The sequence below is a fragment of the Cnephaeus nilssonii genome, assembly GCF_951640355.1.
Source record: "Cnephaeus nilssonii genome assembly, chromosome: 11".
Taxonomy (NCBI): Eukaryota; Metazoa; Chordata; class Mammalia; order Chiroptera; family Vespertilionidae; genus Cnephaeus; species Cnephaeus nilssonii.
In genome coordinates, this window is record NC_137082.1 from 82439909 (window position 1) to 82467019 (window position 27111).

Here is a 27111-nt window from a genome sequence, read left to right on the forward strand (position 1 = left end):
CTCCTTACAGTCTTGTGGGTGGGCTCTCCCTGGTTGTGGCACTAGCTAGCTATGCTGTGAGGGTCAGGAAGTGCTTTCCTGGTTAGCTGTCTTAGACATACTATCCAGGAACTTATACAGGCCTTTGGTGAGTGCCCTCATATTGTAGCATGAACTTCATCTTTGGAGAATTGATTGCACAAAGATACAAATGTCAGTTCCCCGTTATCATACACATATCAGAATGAACACCTTAAAGGACCATTCACTTGTGTGCCCCAAACCAATGCTTTCTAAAAAGGCTCATTACAATAATCTGAAGAATTTTAAAAATTAATTTTATCTATAATAGTAAAAGCTTAATATGCTAATTAGGCCAGACATCCTTCTGGACGTCCTTCCGGATGGCCTTCCGGATGAAGTGGGGCTGCAAGGGAAGCCCGGGTCCCGGTGGCTGCTGGAAGCCAGAGGGAAGCCTGGGTCCTGGGTGCTGGAGGGAAGCCGGTGCCGGCAGCCAGGGGAAGGAAGGCCTATTGTTGCACGAATTTCGTGAATTGGGCCTCTAGTTTAATATAAAAACATGTAAAAGCTATGTAGTGATGAATCTTCCCCATCCACCATCAGCGCATTTCTCCCAACTGTGTCACCACTGTTAGTGCTTCTGTGGTACCCTCTCGGACTGCCTCATAATAACACATGTTAATATAAACCCTTTTTGTAAAAAAAATATAAGATATATTATATACATTGCTCCACATTTCACTTTTTTCACTTAGTATATTTTGGATATTTTTGCATCAGTATATAGAGACTTTCACATTCCTTTTCTAGTTGTAGGTAGATGTATGGGATCCCTTCAAGAAATTCATTTTTAGAAAACTCCCTAGATGATTCAAATGTAGGCACAACTCTAAACTAGTTGTCTAACTTACATAAACCATAAATCAGGACGGTGTCCTCCCTCGGTGCCTTTCCTATACAATGTGGTAGGCTAAAAAATGTCTCCCCCCCACCCCCAAAGACACCAGGTACCTTCCAAGTCCCTGGAACCTGACTATTATTCTATGGAAAATAATGTGATTGAATTAAGAATCTTGAGATGTGGAGATTATCCTGGATTATCAGGTGGGCCCTCAATGCAATCATAGGCATCCTTATATCCTTACTAGTGGCCTGGTGCATGGATTTGTGCACATTGAAAGAAAATTAATTAGAAGAAATATTTTAATATCGCTACTTGCCCTTTCTCTATAATAGACGTGTCAACCAAATTCACGGTCGACAATGACAGATCGAAACACACGTGTGCGATTGGTGCCAGCGAGAGCTTTATATGCATCTTGCATGCTTGAGTCAACGTTTATTTTTAAGTTGCCAGAGCATGTCTTATGTACCTGTCAGTTGTTTGGTCATTTAGCCTTTTATATATATAGATAAGAGAGAAGCAGAGAGACTACAGAAAGATGCAGAGGAGAAAGTTATAGGCAGTAAGTGGAGAGAAAGACGAGCTCACCCAGTGCTGACATGGTGAGGACCCCCTTCCCGGAAGGAAGCCCTTGAGGACTTGCTAGAAGAGCAGAGAGAGGAGGGGTCCATGTGGGAGGCAAATACACCAGCTGAGGTATGCAGGTCACATGGAGATGGGCCAGACAATAGCAGTGTGATTAGAAGACTCTGAGATTCTGGAAAGAGACCCTGATGTCCCAACATGGGTCTCTTTAGGGGGTGAAGATGTGGAATAAGAAATAAATAAACAAGAAATAGAATGAGGAATGAATTTTGAGGATGGAGAGATTATGAATCAAAGAAGAGAGATTGGATTCCAGGGACAAAAGGCTGGATTGAAGCAGGAAGGAGGTATTAGTTTTGGGGTTGAAGCCAGAGGTGGAAGAATGTGGTAGAATGGGGCTCTCCCCGAGATTTCAGGGAGTTCCATTGGTTGGTGCTCAGTCTTGGGGGGTTAGGAGCAATTCTGCCTGAGGCAGAGGGTTGGACCAGATGACCTCTCAAGATTCCTTTTCTCCTGATGATTCTGGGAAGACATTTCTCATTGTCTTGACAGTCCTGAAATGTCTTTTCTTAATGGGGAATTTATCTGCCGGATTCAATTTAACTGTTGCATTGTGTTTTGTACATACACCTGCCCTGGGGCAATGGTTACATTTTAAATAAATCAAATAAATCAATAAATATGATACGCCTCACTTTAATCATTACATAATGCAAAAAATTATGATAATGTCACATTAAGTTGCAAATTAAGACATACAAAAGTAAGGAAATGTGGAAATGAATGTTCTGCCAGCAACATTAACTCCCCTGCCTTGTGATGTGGTATAATAAAGACTATATTTATATCTGCCTACCTAGCAGTCTCTCATTCAGCACGGGCCAATGTGGGGGATGATTGCCATTAAGAACCTTAACTTTTGTGTCTGATGGCTTGTTGTAAATGTGCCATCTTAAATGAAGCATTAGCCCGGCTCCTGCCAGGAATGCGGACGGGTGCAGGGGTGGGAGCACAGGCTTCGAGCAAGAATGCTGAGCAGCTGTGTGACCTGCCCAATGCATTCACCTCTCTAGACTGCCTCTCTGGTTTTCTCAGTTGTAATATGCAATTTTGAAATGCAGATGAAAAACCCTGTCTGCAGCATCTAGACCTTTGCCCTCCCCATGCCCCCACCCCGACACCAGCATCAACCAGAGCAGTCCTATTTTTATCTGTGTTATTGTGGTTCATTTGTAATTTCATTTTAAAGTAAAAGGTTCTTGTCCTAACTTTACAGATGAGGAAGATCAGGAAGGTGAAGTAACGTGCCCAAGATCACACAGCTGGTTACTCTCAAGGAGACCTTCACCCCGGGCCACGACTCCCTCCCAGGCCAGCAACCTCCCATTAACCTTGCTCTTGCCCCCCAATGAAGGCTGCCTTCTGACTGGTGTCTGGCTCTTGGCTGACAGCTTGATACAGAAAGGCAGGCTGGCTGTGTGCATGCAAGGCATAGCAGCAAGGGGGTGATGGGAAAACGAGAGGTGTTGGAGTGAGGTGGGTGCAAATTCTGGCCTCACCACTTGCTGCTCTGTGACCTTGAACCATTTTGAGTCTGTAAAATAGTGGAAGAGAATCCAAAGGAACAATCTACTAGTATGTAGAATGCCCAGCTCCTTGCAGGCCCTGAAGAAATATTAGCTGAGTTTTCAAAACATGCCTTGATTTGAGGAATGACTATCTTCCCCCAGTTTCCCCTGAGCTGCCTCAAGAATTCACGATTGAAATTCCATCAATAGTGATATATTGTAATGGGTTAAGCATTCTTCTCTCCCCACCGAATAACCTTACCTCTCTTTTTACTTACGGACAACCTGAAAGAGAATCATGCTTGAAGACCCCAACGCCTCCAATGGCTGCCTGCTGCCTATGGGGTTCAGTAAAAACATTCTACTCTTTACAACCTGCCTGCCAACTAGGGCAATCCCTACGCTCTCAACATGCCTTTGGCTTTTCCACCTCTGTTGTTGCCCTGCAACTTCCAACTCCTGGAATACCCCCTCCTCTCTCCCTTCTTTCTTGCACCCCCTTCCACACTGCCCTGTCTCTGCTTATCAAAATCCAGCTGCCCTTCAAGGCCTAACCTAAATAGTTTGTTCTCTTCTATGAAACTTTCCGAATGCCCCCAGAATGACGTACCATCTTCTGGCTTCTGCCTCCAAAGTCCCTCTTATGCTTCCTGAATGGCTGTCTCTTTATTCTCCCATGTTATGTAGTGCATTCCTGTTCCATGAGGTCCATCGTTTCCTGGAAACATGGAAGACATTCTGCTCATCTTTAATGCCCTTGCAATAACGACACGCATAGAGCCTTGCAGGCTGGGTAAATATGGTCATTCTATATTACAGGACGGGCTGGGGCAGGAGGAATGTGTTGGGTGCATGGGGAAGGGGACTCAGCAGGGGGACAAGGAGAGGTTCTTAAAGCCCAGGTTTTTGGGGCCACAATTTTGCCAAAGGTGGGACCTGCAGAAATGGAACCAAGAGCCTCCCCCAAATCAGCCAGAGCCTGGAGAGAAGATGCTGCTCGTGTTGTTTGCTGCTTCATTTCCTCTCTGCAATCTTTTGGAAACCCACCAGTGTAATTATCCCAGCCTCTCACCAGGGCCTGGAGGTTTCGGGTTCCAGGGCTGTCATTCTTTGGGCTCAAACTGGGGAAAATCCAATTTGTTTTTCCTGTTTGTTTTACTCAAAAACTACTGACTGGGGTTCATAATCACACTTGGGCTGCACCCCAAGGAGCCTCATGATTTACAGAGCTCACTTCCTGTGAAGGAGAGAGTAGGTGCAGGGTTGGGGAGGTGACTTCCTGTTTCTTATAAGAATCATGGGGATGGATATGAAGTTCATAGTGACACCAAGAAATGAGGCTTTTTGGGGCAGAGTCAAAGCAGAAAGTGACACCGAAGAAATATAAGATACACACAGTCTGGCCTTCAGGAATTTATGCTGATCTGGGTCTTAGCTCCATAGCAGGGATTTAGTGGGTCCCAGTTAGGTGCCCCAAAATATGTTAGGACAAACCAGTTTTGACCGAAGTATGTTGGCGTTCGGCCCCCAGGGCTGCCAGTCGTCCTCTTGGGTTGTCTTTGCCCTTTCGTCTACTTCCAGGTCCCGGGAGGCTCCCTCGCGTGAATCCAGGCTGTAGACCAACCATGTACGTGAGTGTGAGTTGCTGGGTCCCCTTTTCACATAATTTTTAGCTCCAAACAGATCTCCTATGGGGGTGACCACAAATATTCCGGATCATTCATTATGCAAGGATCTTATTATGCTTCAATTATGAAATATTTCAAAATTTCAGGGAAGTGCAGAGAGTAGAAACTCAAATACACAGGAGTTAGCATTTGGTCCTATTAGTTTCAGATCTTTCTTTTTAAAAAAGAAACCAGAACCTCACATGGATAGTCCTCTGGAGGGCGGGGCCACGCAGGCTGTCATCGGATTCCTCTTCCAGGCCTAGGACTCTCCTGGGTGGCCTCCCCCGAGGCCAGAGCTTTTGGGTGGGTGCCAGGGGATCAGGGCATCTCCTGGGCAAGCCCAGCATCAACCCCTCCTCCCCCACCAGCCACTTGCTCCATTCCATTTATTTTATAAAAGATATCTGAGAGGCCAAGCACCTTTGCTGCCATGATGCGGCTTGTAAGGCATTCAGGGGTCCCACCAATGTCCTGTTTGTGGGGTGCCCAAGAGAGGAGGCTGAGCTGTCGGGATGAGAGAGGCGGAGAGGCAGCAAGGGAGAGCAGGAGTATCAGAATGAGTGATGTGCAATGTTCAGGGGTCAGCGCGTTACAAAATGATTCTCCTTAATTATTTAGAGCCCGCTATCTCTTGTATGGCAGGTGTGGACAGCCAGGATGGACGCCTGCCTTTCTCTCCGGTTCAGAGAGGAGAGGGCAGGGCAGCCTGGGCCAGTTTTAGATGTCGAGTCCAGATGCAGCCTTATGGTGGGGTCCCTGGAAAGGCTGGGATCAGGCTGGGCAGGACCCCCATCTTTGAGACTGCTGGTGTTCCATGCCATGGTGGTACCGACTCTTGCGCTCTGTGTAGGTGGAAGCCAAAGGGGACCCCCCCCCCCCCCCCCGCCATTAATACAATCTGAACAAGATCAGGTCCAGGCTGCCTGAGCCATGCTGGGGCCGATAAGCAGAGGGGGTGGGGCTGGGGAGAGACAGAGGCTGAGCCTGGGGAAATCTTCTCTCGGCTTGTGGGGAATGACGTTTTTCTTCCTCTGCAGCCCTTCCCCTTTTGTGAAATATCTTCCTGTCTCCCAAGCCACGTCCACTGTTCTTTGTTGGCCCAGCATTGGCTGGCCTCCGCTGGTGACCTGCTTGCCCGGGGATGGTCGCCCCCTCCAGCTTCGACGCCTGGCCTGACAGCTTGGCCCTGGGGCTGAATGGTGTCCTCCTGCCTCTCGGGCTCACGAGGGTCCTCTCGTCTGCTAATTCAAGGAGGGGGTCTTCCTAATGCCACGCCAGGCACACTGGTTGCGGAAGGGGTGTTTTTTGTTTGTTTGATTTTTCTTGGTTTGAATGAGATTATTGTCCGAGAAGGGCCAGAGAAGCAGATAGGGAGGAGAACATAGGACTAAGAAGGTCTAAGTAGGAAAAAGCAACCCTGGACCAGAAGCAGCCGAGCTGAGTGGTCAGCTGGGTGGGCCTGGAGGCAAAGCACTGGGCCTGGGCCCGGCCCTGCCGAGGAAGACGGCATCACTTGCGCCAAGTTTACTGATCTTGCCCGGCCTCAGTTGTTCCATCTGTAAAGTGGGACTACAAGTAATAGCTACTGTGAGGATGGGCTTCACATCTAACACGCGTCTGAAAACAGGGACATGTTGTGAATGAACACTTAGGGTGACTGGGGACTTAAGCGTAATTCTGTGGTCACGGAAAGGCCGGAAGGACTCCTGTGTCTTCCAGCTACTGAAACATCACTTGCTCGCGGGGCGGAGACCCCATTTGTTCACGGTTCCATCTGTGTGAATGCCTTTGGGCTACTCACCTGGCTGTTTCAGCAACGGCAGTGGAGACCATCATGGTTTTATCTCGCTCCTCCTGCCTTATTCTGAGTGGTTCCCCCCACTCCCAACATTTCTGCTTTCTTCCCGGAGGTTTGGCACCTTGGATGGTGGGCACCAAACGTGCTTCCGTCAAGCTCTTCCTTCCTCACTCTACGTGCTAATCCTGGGTGAAGCTCCCAGGGGGCTGCAGGGGATGCCCAAGGTGGCTCTGGCACAGACCAGTTTTCTGATTTTCTGGGAGAGAACGAATGAATTGTATGAGAGCATAGAATCAAGTGCCCGGCGGTAGGGCTCCTGTGTGAGAAGGAACGCAGAGAAGAGAAACGAAGGTGACGCCGAGCCAGTGGGAGTTAGAAGATGTGCGATCCAGTCCCAGAGACGGTACCCACACGCTGTGCGACCTTGGGCCACTGACTCCCCCGTCTCTGGGCTTCAGTTACCGGATCAACGAAATAAGGAGGTAGTCTGAACTCTGACATTAGCTCAGCTCTAAAATGTAATGATCGCGAGACTTCCAGGGATGGAGAAGTACTTTAGATTTGCCCCCACGGGAGGAGGTTTTGAATGGGGGCGTAGAAGAGCTGGTGGGTACATTCTGGATGTCCCTATTCAGAAACCCCCAGGGGCTGCCCCTTGGCCCCGCCTCCTCCTCATGACTGCACCCTCCTCTCGGTTCCAGGCTGCCTCCCCGGGTTGGCCTCAGTGCTTTCCCCCTCCTCCCTGTTCTCTGCCAAGCCTAGACTGTTGGAGCATTTATAATTGGTTCTCTGCCTCCCTCAGACACCACTGCGTCGAGCCCGGCCAACTTCCCTCCCTCTTCGTGCATCTCTCATCCTCTGCTGTTGGACCTGCTCCCCACCATCACGCCTTCCTTTCCCGGAACCTTGGCTCCAGCTCATCCATCTTCCCGAGTGCGAGTGCGGCTGGTCCTGGCGCCCCCTTCCAGAGCATCCAGGGGCCAGGTGCTGTCGGGAGGCACACACGGAGCGAATGAGATGCGCCCTCCCTGGGCACAGGGAGGATAATGATCTGAGCGCCTCCCTCCCAGGGCATGATGAGAATCAGTGAGTTAATGCCCATAAAGTATTATAATTACTCCATGGAGTCATCTGATGGAGCGACGAGGAACTGGGCATCTGGCTCTAATTTACTTAGAGCCGGAGAATCCAGGCAGAGGCGGCAGCCTCAATGTGTTTTTTTCTTTTGGTACCAACCGTTCGCCCCGATGCAGAGCAGGGTTTCCAAGCAGAGACCGACACCGCCAAGTGATGTATCAGTACACCAACGTCACGACTCATGGGACTTACGTCCGGAAGGTTCATCATAGACATTCATGCTGTCCCCGCCCCCACCACCTCTGACAGACCAGGAAGCAGGTTCTGAGTCCTTCAGTCACGTGATCTCAACCACCCCGTTGGTTGGTAGGGGGTCTGGGAGGAGAAACTTCATTTCCCCATTCCCAACCATGTGCTGTTTTCTCTCTCCCCTCCCTCCCTCCCCTCCCTCTTGCCTCCCTCTGTCCTCCTTACCTTTTTCTATCCACATGTATTTGTCTATAGTGCAACCCCAGGCTGCACAAGACACCAGGACTCCTCTCTTGGTGTCCGGCCAGCAAGGAAAGGATAAGAAATTGTCCACCTGGAACTCAGTCCCATGGAGCCAGGATGTTCCATGAACAGTCATGCGGCCCTTGCTCCTACTGCCCCCACCAGCCACCTCTCCATCTAGCTCCTCCCAGCTTCTGGCCCTGCCCATGCTGCTCCTCCTTCCACAAATCTCTTTCTCCTGCTTATCCGCTGAGACACAACCTTGTCGTTTCAAAAACCATCTCAAAGCCTCCCCTAGCCTCCCCCATACTCACCACGTCTTTCAGCCGTTCGCACTGTCCGTCCCCCAGGCTCCTGCGGCTCACGGATGTCCAGAGCTGCACTGCGGACAGACGTCACTTTATGTGGTGGCCTCGATGGGGAGGACCACGCCTTTGCTTCACTTGTTTAACTTCTCAAGGCTAGCACCAAACCCCTTCCCTGGTATCCTGGCTTGGCCCGTGTGCTAGCAAATGGCCATCTCTGTAACACAAGGACCCTGGACCACGGCTCTGACCCTGCCCGGTGTCTGCCTCACCCAGAACCCAGGCCCTTCCGCAATGAACTTGAGTATTATAAATACTACCTCAGTCCCTGCAGACGTCTCTCCCCCCAGACCTCTCTGAGCACCTCAGATTTGTCCTTTTAAACATATAAGCCTTATTCCTGACGTTGGAGTATAGCACCTTGAACGTAGAGATCATAATTACAACAGAATCTCAATGAACCTCCATCAATATTTGTTGGTCACTTGATTTGCTGACGTTACTAAGCTGTTCATCCCACTTTTGGACTTCGGTGTTGAGCCTATTGCCCGCGTTAGGCAGCTGAAGTCACAGGTTTTTGTCTCGCCCAGACCCAGGGGTGGAAAGGTCCTGGGCTCTGGTTCCAAGGGAGGTGAACCCCAAGAACTGCTAGAAGAAAAGCTTTGGGCACCACCCAGATTGCATGGCCAGACTTGAGTTAAGGCCTGTAAATCATCGACTCTTGTAGCAAATATGGAATTCTCGTCCCACTGTAACTCTGTTACAAGGAACAGCCATTTGTTAATGTGCACGAGCCTTGTGCTTCCTGGGGACTCGGATTCTGCTAAAATATTGAACGTACTTATAAACCTAGGCCCCTTCGCTCTCAACTGGCAGGTGTAATGACTGGAAGAGAAAGCAGCTACTTTCAGTTCAAGTGAAGAAATGTTTATCATTGATCACAGAAATAAAAACACGGCCCGATGAATGAAAAGCATCACCTACACTTTATGGGATTTGCCCAAATGCCCTCCTCATCTCTCTGCCCTCCCTCCCTTCCCCACTTCTGTATCTTCTGTGTCTGACCCCGGTAAACACTCCCATGGGATTCTCACTGGCTGCCATGCTCAGGGGCAGGAGGAACCTGCAGATTTATCCAGAAATATCACATACGCAGACCCACCAACTGTGGAAAGTAGAAAGGTCCTCAAAGACATCCGCCTGGGGTCACAAAGGGTTTGAGTGGAAAAGGCCCTTCTGTGAGATGGTCAGATCTCTTCAAGGTAGGGCTTCCCGCCGAATAAACTGCTGTCCAGAGTGAAAGTCCTCCTGCCACCCGGACAGAGGACACTGGTGGGCAGGCCTCTGCCCAGGAGGACAGCTGCCTCCTGCTGCCTGGCCACTGGCTACCCTTCCTATGAGGTCCCCCACTAATTCCTCCCCTCCACTGGACAGGGAGGGCTCGTGCCCAGTCCCCTGGCCACCTCTACCCCAGCACTGGGGAGAGGCAGCGGTCTGTTCTGGGGGCCCTGAGCCACATCCAGCTTCCTGTCTCTTTTTCTTTTGTTAAAGCCAAATGGAACAATGTAATTAGCTTGTTACAATTAAAGTGACTCGACTGGATAAATTGTAATCACCCAGAATCAAGTCAGGCATCCCTGCAGGTCCCGGACATCGCAGCTGAGCTGCCTCATTTGCATAATTAAAATATACAAATGATAATGGATTTTGTACTCAATTTCCAGCGGCTGTGAATTTGAGAAACTCTGAAATTAGAATAACAGAGATGAAGCCCGCCTTGAGGTAATGGGGATGACAAGTTTTGACAGTAGGGGTGTTTATAACACTAGTTTCTCGCTACAAAATAAATAAGTACAAAAAAGATTAGAGAACGAGATTAGTTAATAGTTCCACGGGCAGTGGGAAGTGGAGATAGACTATGATTACCTCTGTGAATTTACACTGCCTTTTTTTTTTCCCTGACAAGCTCTCGCCTAACCTTAGGGGATACCTTCCCTCTGATTATGAGAAATTGAGAATGAATTAAATGCATAAAAAGGGTTGTCACTGATCGACTCACCAAAGGAAAAGGAGAGAAATGAAATTAGTCTTGCTGTTCTTGCTTCCAGCGAGGGGTAGATTGAAGGCGAAATGTACTGAAGGAGGCAGAGAGGGCAAAAGAGTGGGGAAGGGCTGGGGAAGGAAGAGGAGCAGAGAGCAGAAATCAGGGGTGCAGGTAGAACTGAACACTGGGGGCGGGGGGCAGTCTACAGAGTTACTGATGGAGTGAGAGTAGAGAGTCTTTGGAATATACTCTGCAGAGGGGACCAGTATATATCTTTAATATAAGCACTGTGCTCTCTGCCTATACACTGAACATCAACATGTGAATAAAGTTATTCCTTTTCATCTTGCAAATTCTACAAGGACAGGAACCGTGTCCATCCTACTCATCTGGTATTCTCAGGACCTAGCACATAGTAGGCCCTTAATTACCATTTATTGAACGACTAAACGAATGGATAGGGACTGAGGACAACACAAGAGCATTGGAAAGAAATGGGTAAAGACCTGAAGGCTCCAATCGCCTATTGCCCCTTTTTTCTCGGAGCCGGCAGAGCCCTGGGTGTCTGAGTCCCCATCTGGAACGGGTGCCAGGTGTCAGAGCCCTTCTCTCGGGGGCCAGCTTGCCTTCATCTCACGGTCAGTTGTTGCCGTGGAAGCCGGATGGACCCCCCTCAGCCAGGGACACGTCGGGGAGAGCCGCAGGCATCCTGCCCTCTGGGCAAGAAATCAGAACCACGGCTCCGGGCCTCTCCCGTTGATGGGCTCAGCACAGGGGCTGGCAATGTGGCAGGAGGGACACTGCTGGTCCCAGCACAGCCACTGACTGAGGTACCTTCCCAGCCTCACTGGGAAGTGTGTGCAGGGTGCGACAATCCGAAAAATGATGCCCAGTGAGTCCACTGTACGGTCACAGGCTTGAGCAAGGAGATGTGCTGGGGCTGCAGGCTGACGTCTGAGGCTGGAGGAGGAAGGGTGTATAGGGAGGCAGCACCTGACAGGGGCTCCTGGGAACGAGCATTCCATGGAGCCCGTGACTTGAACGTTGACCTGGGCAAAAGTGTGAGCCCTCTGATATGGGAAAGAGGGGAAGGGAGGGCCAGCATCTGTTTCCTGAAGGGCATTTCTCACGTGGCCTTCCAGTAAGAATAAGAGAGCAAGTAGCACTCTATGTCTTCTTTTGAGGGTCCTGGCTCGGGGTGAGGTGGGGCACCTGCCTAATCCCAGGGTTTGAGGGGCAATGGGACAAGACGCTCAGCAAAGGCAGGCTCCTAGGAGGGTGCACACCGATGCACAGAGGGCTGGTGACCACACATTTCATGTCAGTGACGGGTAACGCCAGCCATGTCCTGGTGCCAGAGCAGACTGGGGTGGAGACCTCGGTGTGTCCCAGGTGTGCATTGGGCATCAGAAGTGCCCCAAGGGCCGTCCATTGGTTCACCCAGTCTTGGCATCTGTCCCTGAAAGAGGGCCTTTGACAGACATCACTTTACAGGTTCAACAACTTTGGACTTGCCCCCAGTATTCCCAAACTTCCTTTCAATCGGCATTTAGGAATTTTCCATAAGTTTATCCATATCCCTTTAGAAACCACTTGAATTATGGCCTGCTGTCTCAGCTTGGAATTTTTGCTTCTTGCAGCTCATTTCATTAACCTGGAATTTACTTCTTTTAAGTTTAGGAGGTGGGGGTGGTCAAATTCTACCATCTGGGATGTGATGACATGTCTGTTTTTATTTCTTCTATAACTTTCAGCCATGACCTCAGCCCTCAAGTCTCCACACCCCAGTGTTTGAGAAGTCTTCTGTCTTCCCTCATTCCTGGGCCATTTAATCACCTCCCTGTTCTGCTCAGCAGGGCACAAAGTATTTCACAGGGACCAGGGAAGCTGGCCTTGTAGCAGCGATGTGGCCTCACCCTGAAATCTGCTCTTGGGTGTGGGAGATCCCCCCACTCAGGCTCAGAGGGACTGCCATGCCCTGCTGGGCAGGTCCGACTTCTGGGAAACTATATAAAGAGAGATGTTGATCTTCAACTTGGTGACATTCACCATCCTGTCAGAGGCTTGGCATTGCTACCCAGCTAGGGGGCCTGGTTATCTGTCCCAGGCATGCCGTGCCTGGAGGAGGAGGGCCTGTCAGTGATGTGTTGGATGAACAGTTCCCATGCATGGCCCATTGAAGAAGTGGGAACAGCACACGCTCCCCTCTGCTCACTTACTTCACAGCCGCCCTCCAATCGGCTCTTTCTTCTCCACAGAACTGGAGAGGGCAGGAGGGCAGGGGTGGCTGGGCATCTGTAGCTCCAAGTACAACACTTGGCAGAGAGTGTTGTTCATCATAGACTGTACTTGTTGAATGAATGCATGCTTACGGGGTGATAACTACAATGATGCGACTGCTAAGTAAGAAAGGAGCAAAGTGAGGAGGAGGACCTGGAGGGATATTTGCCCCCAGATGTCAGAAAGAGAAAGAAGCCCTCAGGGGAACACTTCTTGAGCAGCAGGAGGCCAGCGAAGTCCCAGGTCACTGAGGCCTTGCAAAACTGGGCCACCTGCCTAAGGCTGGACTTTTTTTGCACAAAGAATGTGATCCACCTCCTCCCTCTCAGATGGGCCCATTTTGGGTCAGGGGATTGTCCAATTTTCTATTTTCCAGCCCTTGATGAGGAACCAGATCAGTGTCCACCTTCCCATTGGGAAATCTTGGGGACACTCTGTTCTTGGGGCAGACAAATGCCACTGGGGCTGCACATGGATTCTCTGGGCACCTGGACAGCTCCTGCCTTTGGGTGTCTCCCTCCTGGAGGCTCTACATTGTATCCGGAACCTCCGGGCAGCCAATTTGAGCCCTTGTCTATTAGAGGATTAATTTTTAATGGGTTTCATAGCATGGTGGATAAATCAGTTAGGGAGAGACAAGGAACTGGCAATGCCTGATGAGTATCGATTGGGCCATTTAAAAGGGCAACCTTGCCAAAAGGGGGACAGACACCCAGCAGAGTCAGAGCAGCTATGCCGAGCGACTGGGGCTCCCCGCTCCCATCATTGACGGAAAAACTTCTTCAACTTGATGGCCACTGATGTCAGAAATTTAACCACTTTTTGGGTAAAGGCATGCCTTTTGTGAACATTCACATACCTTTGAGACAGAATAAGGAAACTATTATCAATATATAATCACTTAGAATAAACTAGTTACGTAGATATTTTCCAAAGACATGAGAGAGAAGGGGAGGACCGAGACAGGGGGATCTTGAGAATTTTTCTGGGCTTGGCTGTGTCCAAGAACCCAGAAGACATCATCTCAAACAGAGGTACAAACACTTTTGGGGAGCACTTGGGCTTCTAGGGGGCAGGCATACCTTAGGAATGGCATGACACATTTTGCCACGTTAGCTTTACTTAAAGATTTGATGAAAAATGTTTTTTGTTGTTGTTGTTGTTAAACTATATTTTCATGGAGGAGAATGAACAACGGGCCTATCTAAAGAAATATGTCCTTGCTGTGCCCAGCACGCTATTTCTGCTATAGATGAGACTTCCTTCAGTGATGGAGAGAGAACTAGCCTCAGAGCAAAAGCTCTGGGTTCAAGTCTTGATTCCAAGTGAAGCTAGCAGAGGTACAACAATATTGGACAAAGAGTGGATTATCCAGCTGAAGAGTATACAATTAAGTGCTGAGTTTTGCAGCATGGATCACAGCACAATGGGGTTTGATAACCTCCGAGGATCCCGCCAGCTCTAACATGCCATGCCCATGAAGAAGATTTATTGTAGTTACTATGACATGCTGTTAAGACTTGCTGGTATGTGCCACATTTCTAAATGAGTGTGCCCCTCTCCCCTTAGAAAGTTCTCTGGCTTTCCATGATGGGGTCTTCATGCAAAGCCTGTCAGGATGTCCTCTTCCAGGATTATCTTTAGGGCCTGTGAACCTCGAGCAAACATTCACTTCATTGAAAACAGTGGTACCTCTCAATGGGTGCTGGGAGGGGTGGGCCATGGGAGGGCTAGGGATCCAGAAAGGCCGGTTAGAGGCACCCCTGGGCGCAGCTGTGGGTTTGTAGGGGTGTTTCTTTAAGTCCTTCTTTCTCACCTGGCCCCTTTATAAGGTAGAAGTTGCCTTCCCCAGTTCAGGGTTCCTTTGGTATTGCTAAATGAATGAAATTCCTCACCACTCAAGGTTGGGTTCTGAAGTTCCCTCCGACTAGACCCAGGGGAACTTGTGATGAGGTTCAGGCCTAGAGGGCTCAGATATAGGAAAGGGCTGGAGTAATGGTTTGTACTAGATGGGGGGCACGGAGGACCCCACAGGAGGAGGAGGGATTGACTTCCCCCCTCTCTCCATGCCACTCCCTATTCCCAGACAGGGTTTGGCTGATGCTGTGAAACCCTGAGGAGTGACTAACCTCAGAGACCTTGCCATTCAAGAGGGGGATCAACTGGGTAACCAGCAAGATCTCCCGTGTGTTTCAAGTCCTCCTGCTGGTGCCAATTCATTGTCCTCCCATTTGTAGACCCATAGAACGGGGTCTGGAGTTGGAAGCAACTTGAAGAGATTATCTCAGCCAACTGATCTCCTTATGCATAAAGGAACAGGTCCAGAGGGGGTAAGTCATGCCAAGATATTAAAGCTAGTTAGTAACAGAACCAAGTATTAAATATGAACACACTAGCCTGACTGTAAGCCCCTGAGGGCAGGTGCCATGTACTCTTCTGTATCCTCATAACATGTAGCCGACTTGTAGGCACATCGTAAATGCTCAGGAAAGTCCTGGCGACCTGTAGTCGAGGTTCTCGAACTGAAGCAGACATCAGAACCAGCTTGTGAAAACAGATAGTCGGGCCCCATCCCCCGAGCTGCCGGGTCAGTACGTTTGGGGTGAGACTCTGAGAATTCCCATTTCTAACAAGTTCCAAGTGGCGCTGAGGCTGCTGGTCCCGGGACCACACTTGGAGAACCGCCGATGTATGTTTGATGGATTTACCCATTTCTATATAATTTGAAACTCTTCATTCCCAGAAAGCCGACTTTATTAGACAGTAAGTGGCTACGTGAGAAATCCCAGACTTAAAAGATACTAGTTTAAAAGTATTTAAAGTGAATAATTACCTTCCGGGTGGTCTAGGTAGAAAGATTAAATAAATTAAGTTGAGTCAATAGGAGTTTAAGCATCATTTGTTAAAGCAAGACTATTAGTATTTCTTTTCCTAGTGGAAATTCTCTTCTTGTCACATAATCCTAATTAATTATTGTATAAAGACCTGAAAACTTAAATGCACGAGGGAGTAATAATCTTATGTTTCATTAAGCAGCAGCTTCAGAAGCCAGAACCGAGTGTGTAGAAAGAGTGTGGGAACCACGCAGTGAGCAGGCACCTTCCTTCCGAGCGGCCTGGGGCTTAAGGCCTGCCCTGAGCTTCCATTTGTCACCCAATGTGTTAACGTGAACTCGCATTTACACTCTTAAATATACTGTCTCTGTTCAATATAATCGTATTGGAGTTAGCCAATCAATATGAACTTCTGGGGTATGTATCATTGATTTTGCAATATGCTTTGTAATTACCGAATCGATATAAAATTCTCAACTCATTAGGCGATTAGCTTTTAAAAATCATTTATATGGTGCTTAACCAAAGGCATCGGGGTTCCTTTGTAAAAAACACACACACTTGTTTAATTAGTTATAAAAAAGCACACATAGCAAATGCTGTGGGCTAAAGCTCACGCTCCTGGATGTGCAGAGGGCATCGCCTTGTGCTTTGCCTTGAAAGGACCTCAGCAACTGGGTTGCATGGTGGAGGCCAAACCGTTACCCAGGATTGCCCATCTGAGTAATTTGAAAAGGAGAAAACAACCTCTCTCAGCCCACGCTAAGCCTGGTAACTACAGCCCCTGATTCACTGGTTTAATTTGGCAGCTTTGAACTTTGGTGTGCGATGCCTTCTCCTTGGAACAGAGCTTCCAGCATTTGGTCAACTAAAAGCAAACGAACGTTTGGGTGTTGAATACATTCTTGGTGGATTAAACGCTGCTGCAGGCTTTTGGTCATGGTTGGGCAGCTGTCTGTCCACTTTGTAAATGAAGACATTGAGTCCTGGAGGATGAGACAAGCAGCCCCAGGTCACCTGACGCGTGTGCGGCAGAGAGGGATCTAGAGCACACGTTTCCCTGCGGTTGGAAGGAAAGCTGGGCAGAGCAGTCCTCTGAGGGGGTGGAGCTGCTACTCACAGGCGCCTCCCTGCTGGAGACTCTGCTTTAGCGTTCATGTGACCTTAGAGCCCCAGGAGCCCCTCTCAGTCCCTCCCACAAGGACCACACAGACCCAGGCTGCTCTGGCTCCAGCCGCAGCTGCCACCTGCAGCTTCCAAGGCTTGAAGCTCAGCTCTGGGGGGTTTTGAAGGTGTTTCTGCTGCCACCAGGACTACATCACCCTGGTTACCATCCCTGGGAGTCATGGTAACAATGATCCCTTCGTGGTGTCCTGAACCTAAGAGTTTAAAAAATTTATTGATTGATTGATGAGAGAGAGAGAGAGACCAATTTGTGGAGAGAGAGAAACATCGAATTGTTGTCCCACTTATTTATGTATTCATTGGTTAATTCTTGAATAAAAATGGAATGGAACCTGCAAATTTGATATATCAGGACAAGGCTCTAACCCACTGAGCATGAGGGTTTACACAAGGCCTCCATGTGCAAAATCCTACTTGATGCTTGCCACCACCCTATGAGATGAGCTAATCCATTTTACACATAAAGTCTAGTGAAGCTTACAGAGTTAAGTGGATTGCTAGTCACGAGTAAATGATTGGAAACACATCCTCCCCCTCCCCCTGCTCCACTCCACTACACAACATCACTGTGCCATCTTCCTGGGAGAGGGAAGAGCTCTAAACACAGGGTCATGAGGCCGGGGCTCTGGTACTCACTTAGTTGGCCTTCACTTCCTTAGGTCTCAATTCCCATTTTGGGGAGGTGGGGAGGGATCTTCTGCGCTTCTCTTCTGGTGCAATTTAATTCCAACACCCAGCAAACGTTTATTGGGCTCCGCATTGACTGTATCAGGGTGCCTTGTTGCACGCTAGGTCCCACGGAGCAGGCCCATTCTCTGGCTTCAAGGAACTTACTCTGTGTGAAAAACAGCATTCGTCCAAGAATCTTATCTTAGAATCAAGCTTCCTTCTTGAGACTGACACGAGTTTCTGGCTGGTTCACTTGCACACACAGCATGTTCATGCAACTATAGTTTCAGCCTTAAAACTTCCTATCCTCCGTGGCCACAGTCCGAACGTGTAGCCCTCCTGTGTACCCACTCCGTTGTCCCTTACGCCTCTGGAAGACAGGCAATGCGGCCAAACAGGGGAGTTTCTAGCGTGTGGATGACTCCATGCAACTACTCTCCACTGTTGGGAAAACCAGTGAACATGTCTGGAGAGGCTCCTGTTTTGAGGAAGCATTAGCCTATGGCTTCAGCTTGCTGAGCTGTCATGGCCAGAGGCCCCTGAAGCGCTGCCTAGTTAGTGGACCTTCCCCTTGTGCTTTGGAAGAAGCCTGGAGTGGAAATGACAGCAATGACACGTGTATACATCTGCAGGGTGCTTTACGGGTTATAAAGTCCTTTCCCATCCATGGTCTCAGCTGCTCCACCCAGCAGTCCTGTAGGTTGGCTGGACAAACCACAGTGCTGCCACTTTACAGGTGAGGGCCCTGAAGCTTCCCCAGTCCACATCTGAGTCAGGTGTTCCTTCCATACTGCCTGCCCATCGCTTGTCGAGCACCTGGCAACACGTGACTGTGATTGCCGGTTGACTTGGCTGCTTCCACTAGGACAGTGGTCGGCAAACTCATTAGTCAACAGAGCCAAATATCAACAGTACAACGATTGAAATTTCTTTTGAGAGCCAAATTTTTTAAACTTAAACTTCTTCTCACACCACTTCTTCAAAATAGACTCGCCCAGCCCGTGGTATTTTGTGGAAGAGCCACACTCAAGGGGCCAAAGAGCCGCCTGTGGCTCGCGAGCCGCAGTTTGCCGACCACTGCACTAGGATGAGAGCTTAGGGATAGCAGGAACTTTGTGCCACTGGGTCACTGTTGCATCTGCAGTGGTTTGCACAGTGCCTGGTATAGTGTGGGCACTGCATACATACTTGTTGAGTGAAGTAGGGATGGCAGGGAGGATGGGCAGATAAATAAATGAATATGAGCAGGTTCATCCAGCCCGGCTTCCTGTCCATAGGTTGTCCAGCAGTGCAGTGGCCTCTGAGGGCTACAGGGGGCACTGGCGAGCTGGTGTGTGGAAGGTGCCACTGACCCTGTGGGACAGGTGGTGGTGGAGAGTGAGGCCCTAGTGCTGCCCTGGACAAAACGGTGATGCTGGTGTTTGTATTTGGGCCCAGCTGTCTCTCCTCTCAGGCTCTCCCACCTCATTCCAATGGGTTGCCCATTGTCCCACATGACCCTAGTCCTTTCCAGGAACACCATATTCTGGCTTTGAAATGCCACCCAAACATACTGGCTTCCAGGCCAATGCAGGCCCCAGCTGGCTGAGTAAGGAAAGGAGGGGCCGGGGACAGATTCATCCACCCAGAGGTGGAAATGGAAATGACTGACAAGGCTGGGATGTGTGATCCCAGCGGAATTTCAGTCGCCCACAGGTGAGCTGGGCCCTGACTGAGGGGGCCCAGAAGCTGACTGCTGGGCCCTGCTGCTCCTCTGGAAAGAAGGGCACTTTGGCTGCCATCCCAGGGACTCTGGCTAATAAATCAGAGTTTCCTGCCACCAGCTGCTTGGCATATTGTTCTTGTACCAGGGGTGCAGTTGCCAAATTGCCAGTATGCTAGGCTGGGGGTGGCACAGAAGCTGGTGTAATTAACACCTCAATGTACCTCACCCTGGAGTTCACCCAGAGAAACTGGGCTCCAAGATGGCCCACGTGGTAGGAGGGGTAGAGGGCTGTTGGCCTGACTGCCCTCACCAGACTGCCCTCATCAGGGAAGGGCAGTCGGCAGACTGGGAGGGAGCAGCTGTTCCCAAGGAAGGGGGTGAGGGATGCTGGGCTGCAGCCGGTGAGGCTACAAGTGAGTCACATGGTCACCTTAGCTGGCTCAGTCTCTGTCTAAATGGCCTCACTCAGAATGGGCGTCCTCGGAATTTAAGCAGTAATGGGTGTCTTTGGCACTTTTAACTCTTTCTTTCATGCTTCTTAACTCATTTTGCCTCACAACAGCCTTTTAAATTATTATTGAAAAGAAAATGTAGTGAGGAAATTTTTAAAAAATGACCTTTAATCACAAAGAATTTCATATTTGCATATGACTCTAGAGCTACAGTTCAGATGTGTGTTATTTTTTTGTAGTTGATAAACATGGTGCTTTCATCATTTTGCATATTTTTGTCATGCCTTTTTTTTTTTTTTTAGAGAAGCGAAATGTGTGCAGGGCTATGAATCTGTCTGTTCACTTGCAGAGGCTGGTCCAGGGCTGGGCCTCCTAACTCAGCCCTGGATGCTCTTACCGGGGCACTTACAGGCAAGGCCAGTGTTGGGTGTGTTAGAGGCAGAGAGATGGACAAGAAGACCTCTTGGGGACTGCCAGGTCACCAGCCATACCTGATTCTGGATTTACATGGGACCATTATGGCACTGCTTAGGGCCTGGTTGGCATCTTTACTAGACTGTGAGGCCCTTGAGTATGTTGGGGTGACAGCTCCTCACTTTCACATTCTAGAGTGCTGGGAGGAGAGATTCTAGTCCAGCCTTTCCATTGTACAAATGAGGAAACTGAGGCTCTGGGACACGAAGTGACTTCCCTCTTCTAAGAAGGGTATTCCCTTGTGAATTGCATGGGTTTCAAGGGTCAATGCGATACCACAGAGAAAAATCTATTGTTCACATTAAGGAAGCAGGTGCAACATTTAAGTTAAATCACAGCAAATGAACATATACTTTTGACTCATAGAAACAGCAATTTCATATGATTCAACCTGTTATTTGTGGAGGCAAGACATATGTGAAGAGACCTCCCAGAAGATAAACAAAAACATTGAAAAAACAATTCAGAAGGATTATTGAAAAGCTGCCATAAAGCATTTATCATTTAGAAAATTTCAACTTACTTTGAAGGAATAGCAGAGTTGTGTTCAGATTTGCATTCCAATGTATGAAAAGCAGTTATCACAATACCTGAGACAAAGTAGGTTCAGTGAATGTTTTTTGAATGCACAAATAGTCACTTTGTTCATTTCTGGCTAGCTGTTAACTCAGGGTTTAATTTGGCTGTCTGTAATGGAATCTGACCATGGTGGCTTAAACAGCTAGGGATTTTAGGTTTTTTACATGAAAAATAGACCAGGAAGAGGTTGTCTCGAGCTAATGTTCAAACAAGGCAGAAGAAACCAGACTCCTTCTTTCTACTCCATCATCTTTAGCATGTGGTCTTTGTCCTCATAAACCCAAGATGGCTGCTCTTACTCAAGAAATTAGGACCAAGTTTCTGACAGGAACTTTTTACAAATTTTAAAAGGCACTGTATGCTGGCAAAATCTTCCTCTTTTTATCAGAAAAAAAAACACAATAGATTTTCTAGATGCCTACCCATTAGACTTCTGCTTGCAATTCATTGGCTACAAGTGAGTCACATGGTCACCTTAGCTGCAAGGGAGTCTGAAGAGTAACATTGACCAAACTGGGTTCCGTTGGTCAAAAAAGGAGAAATGCATAGCTATATATATAAAACCCTAATATGCAAAAATACCGAACGGTGGCACAACCGAACAATCGGTTGCTATGACATGCGCTGACCAGCAGGGGGCAAGCGTGGAACATGGTGGGTGTTGGCAGTAGGTGGCAGAGTGCAGAACATGGCGGGTGTCGCCCGTGTAGGGATGGTGGAGTAGGTGAGCGGGGGCACCAGACTAAGGCAGGGCACTGGTCACTGTCATCGGGGCGAGTCTCTGGTGGTTACTGAAAATTCTTTGCTCCTGCACATCGCGGTCCCACTGGCCGCTCGCACCTGCAGCTAATGCTGGAGCTGCTGCTCGCACCTGCTGCTGGTGCCTGGCGCCAGCCCCGATCTCTCCTCGCGGCTTCTCCATCTCCCCTTGCTCCTGAGGGGCTATTGGGGCAGCAGCCGCCACTCGCACCCCCTGATGGTGCCGGCCCTGCTCATACTCACTGCTGGTGCCGGCCCCAATCGCTCCACGCTGTCAGTGGGTGTGGGTGGGGCCGGCACCATCAGTGCATGGGAGCGGCAGTGGTGGAAGTGGGGCTACCGGCAGACAGGGTACTGGGGGCTGCGGTGGGAAGGGCTGTGTGGGGGCATGGAGAATGGGCCGAGACCCACTCCTGTGCCCACTGCAGCCTCGCGGCCCCCAGTTCCTTTCAAGGTGCACGAATTCGTACACTGGGCCCCTAGTTAATAGATAATGTGCATGGTCTCTCTGAGCTGTTTTAAAGTGGAAAATGATTATTTAGATAAGCATTAGAAGTTCTAATTTGAAATCTCTGAGTATAGGTCCTCTGTACACTTATGTATTTATTTATACATCCTGAAAATATTTATAGGACACCCATTATGTGTCAGGTGATGGTTATGAGATAGGAATGCAAAGGGGAGCAAAGACATCTGTCCTCAAGAGGCTCAAGCACACAGATGCAGGCTAATAGGGTCACTGGGCAGTGAGGGATGACAGGTCCAGGCAAGCAGTGAGAACAGCATGTGCAAAAGCCCAGAGGAAGCAGAGAGTGTGAGGAAATGAAAAGAAGACCTGTGGGGCAGGAGTGGGCTTATCAAGGGGGAGGAAGGCTGTAAGTGACCTTGGGAGGAGAGCAGCTGGATTAGTAGGTCTAGGTTGGCAAAACCAGGCTTGGGCACACACTGAAGGCATTGTGGGGTATGGGGCACAGAATGGTAGACTAGACCAATGTGGAATATTTAAATCTTGCCTAAAAAGGAGCACCTTAAATGTGGTGCATGTGGACATTGAGTTACCACATACCTTCCTCTGCCCATTTAGAGCTGGAAGGGACTTGTGAGATCTGGACCAGAGGTCTCATTTTACAGGTGAGTAAACTGAGGCCCAGAGAGCCCAAATGACTTGCTTATGACTATTTTTCTAGCTAATGCCAACATTTTGACCAAACCTGCAGCCTACTGACTTCTGACCTTTCCTCGTAGACATTATATGTTTATAAGGACTTAATTTCCCATTGTCTGATTTGGTCCCACTAGCAGTCTATGATAGAGTCTAGTGGGACTGTTTACCTCCATGTCACACACAGGGAGACTGAGGTTGAGAAGGACAAAAGGCTAGAGTTGGGCATGAACCTCTTAAGACCCTGGCCCAGGCCCTTTCTGCCCCTTGCCTTCCTTCAGTGGAGCAGTGAGCATTCTAACTGAGCAAGGTTGGTATAATTCACATACCATAGCATCCACCCATCTGAAGTGTGAAACTCAATGCTTCTTAGTATAATCACAACCTTGCCTCCTCAATGTGCAGAACTCACTTTATAAAAATAAACGTTTAATTTTATATAGTTTTAGATTTAAGAGGAGTTGTAAAGGCAGCACAGAGAGTTCCTGTATGCCCCGCACCCAGGGTCCCTTATTGTTAACATCGTACATTAATACAGTTCCCTGTCCAGCAAAGAACCAACACTAGTGTATTACTATTAACCAAATAGCTTAGTTTCACCGGATTTCACAAGTTTTTGCCTACTGTCCTTTTTCTGTCCCAGAATCTCATAAAAAAATTACATTACTTTATTTGTCATGTCTCTTTAGGAACTGTGGTAGTTTCTGAGTTTCCTTAATGCTGATGACATGGTCAATTTTAAGGAATACTGGTCAGAGAGTCTGTGGAATGACCCCCAATTTGAACATGTCAGATGTTTGTCTCAAGATTAGACTGGGGTTATGGGTTTCGGGGAGGAAGACCTTCATGGTGAAGTGTTGTTCTCATCACATGGTATCAACAATACATGCTGTTAACATGACTTGTCACTGATGAGAATGACTTTGATACCTGGCTAAGGCAGTATTTGCCAGCTCTCCTCATGCACAAGTCAAGCTCAGCCAAGAAGCACAAAGGTTTCCTGTCTTGTACTTTCTGGAACCCAGAAAAGTGGGATCTTAGACTGTGTACCTGAAAAGTGGGATCTTAGACTGTGTTGTCACTCATCATGATTCTTTAACAATTTGATTAATCATTTTCCAATTACATTTGCAAAACCTTTCAAAATTCATGGCAGGATAAATCCACACATTTCATGTACAGTTGACCCTTGAGCAACGTGGGGGATAGGGGTGCCAACCCCCATGAAGTCAAAAATCTGTGTATAAATTTTGACTCCCCCCCTACTTAACTACTAATAGCCTACTGCTGACTGAAAGCTTTACTGAAAACACAAATAGTCAATTAACCCATATTTGTATATTATATACTTACATGCTGTATTCTTACAATAAAGTGAGCTAGAGAAAAGAAAATGTTGTTAAGAAATTCATAAGGAAGAGAAAACACATTTACTGCATATAATGAAAGAAATTCACATACAAGTGGATCCACCCAGTTCAGACCTGAGTTGTTCAAGGGTCAACTGTGTATTTAGTATTGCTTTTATTCCAAGGTCTCTCCTAGGTTCTGGATGAAGATAAAATGATTGATAAGCCATAACCCTTCTCGTAGGAGGCCACTGTACTTCAGTGTACTGGTGTGTACCAGGGCAGTGGGGAAGAGTACTGACTCATGAGCTCTGTATGGGGTTTGGGAGTCAAGAAAGGTTTCACAGAGTTGGTGGCAATAGGGTGGTTTGCCCATAACCTTTGTCTAGCTCACTTTGACCTTTAAGTCCTTTCAAATTACTTCCTGTCTGGCTTTGCGGAAAACCTTGGGCTAACTGCACACTAGGTAAATGTCTGGGACCCAAAGTGGGACCAGCCACACCAATACTTAAAAAAAAAAATACATATTTTTATTGATTTCAGAGAGAGGAAGGAAGAGGGAGAGAGAGATAGAAACATCAATGATGAGAGAGAATCATTGATTGGCTGCCTCCTACACTCCCCCCACTGGGGATTGAGGCCATAACCCAGGCATATGCCCTGACTGGGAATCCAACGGTGGCCTCCTGGTTCATAGGAGCCACACCAATACTTTTTGCATCAAGTTGGCCCCAAGAATGCCTCCCAGTAACAAGAGAAAATAAACAAGGCAGGGAGCTCCCAGCCAGCCCTGAGGGTAATTCAGGTTCTTCACGTAAGTGAGCATTACATACGGCCCAGGGCTATAAACCACCCTAACAGGCATAATGACTTCCGCACCTCCACCTGAAGGGGCTCATTGCAATAAGGTAACAGCTCTTGCAGATGCCTCTAGCTTTAACTATGGGAACACTTGCTTTATAGCACCACCTGAATGATCTACATCCTGCTCTCATCAATGGCAATTTTAGGAGTGATTTGGCTTATGTCTTTTGTGTATGTGTGTCTACACAGCGCCCTGAAAACCTTTGGCATTGGGAACATGTGAGGGGGGGTGAGTCACAGCTGCAGAGCTGGTAACGGGTAGAAATGGGCTAACCCCCATTCTGCATTCATTCACTCATTTACTCTTCCTCCCTCCCTCCCTCCCTCCCTCCCTCCCTCCCTCCCTCCCTCCCTCCCTCCCTCCTTTCCTTCCTTCCTTCCTTCCTTCCTTCCTTCCTTCCTTCCTTCCTTCCTTCCTTCCTTCCTTCCTTCCTTCCTTCCTTCCCAAATCCTTAATGAGCCCTACTTTTTACCAAACAGAATATTGTGTATTAGGGATACAAAGAAAAGGGAGACAGACCTTTATTTTAAGACCTCATAGGTGATGGACAATTATCTCAGTCACATCTTTTCCATAAAACCATGGGGACAAATATTGGAATGGCCCTGAATGGCAGCTGATGGCTGGCACCTCAATTTATTCTAGTAAGTGTGTTTCCTTAATGACACCAAGACAAGTGGAATGGTCAATGCACCCAGACCTCTGATGATTCTGCTCGGTTTAGGTCAACATTTTGATATATTTGGAAGAGTCCTTAGCCTGCCTTCATGAGGCCTAGGAACCCCTAACATTGCATGCAAAATTCTGAATGCATATTTATGAGCATTCTTTTCTGGGGTGAGAGCCCATAACTTTCCCCACTGAGGTTCAGAACCACGGGAGCAGAGAAATGTCTAGACTGTGTTTCACATGGCTAGACAGCATTTGAGCTTGAGCACATAAGGGGAGCTATTTAAGAGGCTCTTCTAACTTTCAAGCTTTTGATCCTACACATCAAGCTTTTGATCTATATCATTTGGCCAGGAGTTTGGGGCTATCCTATTTGATGACTTCTTAGAATCAGATATTTGATGCTGCAGGTAAGATGGCCAATTGAATTGGCCTGGAGTTTATGTGTTCTGATGAAAGTTGAGTTGCCCAATGAGCATGCATGCTTGAACTGAAGACCAGAGCTGGAACATGGCCAAGTGTTTATGAAACGAATAAATTGAAAGGGCAATACCCAATTAAAAGTGAGGGCAGCCAGAACAACGGAGCAGCCATCCACCCATTGACCATGGAGTGCGGGGGACTCAGTCAACACCTGACACGTGGCAGGTGGAAGCTCTGAAGGGATACGTTCTTCTGATCGATGTTGCCTTTAATCAGATTGATTAATGAGAGTCAGCAAATAAACTCTAATCAAAAGATGCACTAAGCCCTGAAGACCTCTCTTTTTTTTATTTTTGGATTAATTGTTTTCTGAGTAGAGATGAAAAAGGAGCCATTATCCAAACGAGGCTGGTAAGGTGATTAGATATTATTTATAGAAAGGGAAAGGGGCAGATGAAATCATCCACTGAGCGCTGGGTGTGCTCAGCAAGACATTCTTTTGTTATCAGTGTCACTGTTTTTATAGTTGCAAAGTCACCTCCACTGCGGTGAGGCGGGATTCCCTGTTTCAGTAATCGGCGATTACAGGAACTTGAAAAGTCGGTCATTTCCAATACAGCAACACTCAGGGGGCCTGTATTTCATGCAAGCCATAGATTTTTCAATCAGTCAATCAGTAGATACGTATTGATCGCCTACTACGTGCAAAGACGGTTCACGAGGAGTAGCAGATGGAGAGTCCGGCCCAGCCTCCATGAAGCTTTCTTACAGACAGTGTGATGGGCTGTGCTTCCCTAACTCCATGTGCCCCAGCCTGCCTGGAGACCTCAGTAAAGGGCAGATTCTGATGCAGGAGGTCGGAGGTGCAGCCTGAGATTCCGCGTTGCTGATAAGCTGGAACATGGACCACACTTTGAGTAGCTGGCGGAAGACCGCAGACTGGCCTGAACGAGGAGCTGGGAGGCGTGGTTCTCAATAAAGCCCAGACACTAACCTGCTGTGTGTCCTTGTCCAAATCACTTCTCTCTGAGCCTCAGTTTTCTTTTAAGTAAAATCAGGGGTCTCTTTGGGCAGGTTGTACACTGCCCACCTCCTCCGAGGGCTCTCCTGACATGGACTCCAGGTGAATGGTGCTCTCTGGAGTTGTGCAGTACACAACCTGTCCAAATGTATGCAGGATTCCTGAGTGGGTTGGGTTAAACAATGGTCTCAACTTGGCACATTATGATCATCTGGTGAGTTTTTAAAAACACCCATAGCTGA